This window comes from Arachis hypogaea, chromosome 3 (genome assembly GCF_003086295.3).
Source record: "Arachis hypogaea cultivar Tifrunner chromosome 3, arahy.Tifrunner.gnm2.J5K5, whole genome shotgun sequence".
In the NCBI taxonomy this organism is placed as follows: Eukaryota; Viridiplantae; Streptophyta; class Magnoliopsida; order Fabales; family Fabaceae; genus Arachis; species Arachis hypogaea.
In genome coordinates this window covers 41,760,123-41,762,439 of record NC_092038.1, presented here as the reverse complement: position 1 = coordinate 41,762,439, position 2,317 = coordinate 41,760,123, and the positions used below count along the sequence as shown (strand labels likewise).

Below are 2,317 nucleotides of genomic sequence, written 5' to 3'. Positions count from 1 at the left end.
TTAACTCAAAAATTTCAAGTTTGTGACTTGCCTATTAAGAAAGACTTAATCTTTAAAATTCTAAAATCATATCTTTTAGTTTCTTGTTAGTTAAGTCATCAACTTTAATTTTAAAAATCAAATCTTTTTATTTTCCTTTTCAAATCTTTTTCAAAAGAAATTCCAGTCATATCTTTTTTAAATCATATCTTTTTTTTAATCAAATCTTTTTCAATCATATCTTTTTTTTTTAATTTTGATTTCAAAAATCTTTTCTAACTTCTTATCTTTTCAAAATTGATTTTCAAATTTTTTCAATTAACTAATTGACTTTTTGTTTGTTTTACTATTTCATATCTTTTTCAAAATCACCTAACTACTTTTCTCTCTCTAATATTCGAAAATCACCTTCCTCTTTTTCAAAAATCTTTTTATTTAACTAATTGTTTTAACTTTTAATTTTATTTCCTTTCTTAATTTTCAAATTCTAACAAAATTTTAAAAATAAAAACAAAAATATTTTCCTTTTCCTTTTAATTATTTTTGAAAACTCTCTCTCTCATCTTCTTCTATTTATTTATTTAATCACTAACACTCTTCTCTTCTTCTTATAATTCGAACCCTCTCTCCCTCTCTGTGTTCGAATTCTTCATCTCTTCTCTCTACATCATTCTTCTATTCTTTTCTTCTTCTACTCACATAAAGGAATCTCTATACTGTGACATAGAGGATTCATCTTCTTTTCTGTCCTCTTCTTTTTCATATGAGCAGGAGCAAGGACAAGGACATTCTTGTTGAAGCAGATCCTGAACCTGAAAGGACTCTGAAAAAGAAGCTAAGAGAAGCTAAAGCACAACAATCCAGAGAAAACCTTACAAAGAATCTTGAAAAGGAAGTAATGGCCGAACCCAACAACAATGCAAGGAAGATGCTTAGTGACTTTACTGCACCAAATTCCAACTTCCATGGAAGAAGCATCTCAATCACTGCCATTGGAGCAAACAATTTTGAGCTAAAGCCTCAATTAGTTTCTCTGATGCAACAAAATTACAAGTTTCATGGACTTCCATCAGAAGATCCTTTTCAGTTCTTAATTGAATTCTTGCAGATCTGTGATACTGTTAAGACCAAGGAGTTGATCCCGAGGTCTATAAGCTTATGCTTTTCCCTTTTGCTATAAGAGACAGAGCTAGAACATGGTTGGACTCTCAGCCTAGAGATAGCCTGAACTCTTGGAATAAGCTGGTCTCGGCTTTCTTAGCCAAGTTCTTTCCTCATCAAAAGCTAAGCAAGCTTAGAGTGGATGTTCAAACCTTCAGGCAGAAAGAAGGTGAATCCCTCTATGAAGCTTGGGAGAGATATAAGCAACTGACCAAAAAGTGTCCTTCTGACATGCTTTCAGAATGGACCATCCTGGATATATTTTATGATGGTCTGTCTGAATTGTCTAAGATGTCATTGGATCATTCTGCAAGTGGATCTATTCACCTGGAAAAAATGCCTGCAGAAGCTCAGGAACTCATTAAAATGGTTACAAATAACCAGTTCATGTACACCTCTGAAAGAAATCATGTGAGTAATGGGACGCCTCAGAGGAAGGAAGTTCTTGAAATTGATGCTCTGAATGCCATATTGGCTCAGAACAAAATGTTGACTCAGCAAGTCAATATGATTTCTCAGAGTCTGAATGGATTACAAAATGCATTCAACAGTACTAAAGAAGCGTCTTCTGAAGAAGAAGCTTATGATCTTGAGAACCCTGCAATGGCAGAGGTGAATTACATGGGTGAAGCCTATGGAAACACCTATAATCCCTTATGGAGAAATCATCCAAATTTCTCATGGAAGGATCAACAAAAGCCTCAACAAGGCTTTAACAATAATAATGGTGGAAGAAACAGGTTTAGCAATGGACAGTCTTTTCCATCATCCTCTCAGCAACAGACAGAGAATTCTGAGCAGAATCCATCTAGCTTAGCAAATATAGTCTATGATCTATCTAAGGCCAGTCTAAGTTTTATGAATGAAACAATGTCCTCCATTAGAAACTTGGAGGCACAAGTGGGCCAGCTGAGTAAAAGAGTCACTGAAACTCCTCCTAGTACTCTCCCAAGCAATATAGAAGAGAATCCAAAAAGAGAGTGCAAGGCCATAACCTTACTTAGTGTGGCCAAACCTAGAAAGGAGGAGGATGACGTGAATCCTAGTGAGGAAGACCTCATGGGACGTCCTTTGGACAAAAAGGAGTTCCCAATTGAGGTTCCTAAGGAATCTGAGACTCATCTAGAGACCATAGAGATTCTATTGAACCTACTTCTGCCATTCATGAGCTCTGATG

At 35.2% G+C, this 2,317-nt stretch overlaps 1 non-coding gene across 1 annotated transcript; it reads right to left on the bottom strand.

The window, feature by feature from the left end:
• Positions 1 to 1,269: 1,269 nt before the first annotated feature.
• LOC112793308 (small nucleolar RNA R71) lies at positions 1,270 to 1,377 on the bottom strand. The gene has a single exon (XR_003198006.1). It is a non-coding gene; the product is annotated as a small nucleolar RNA R71 (small nucleolar RNA).
• Between the last annotated feature and the right edge of the window lie 940 nt (positions 1,378 to 2,317).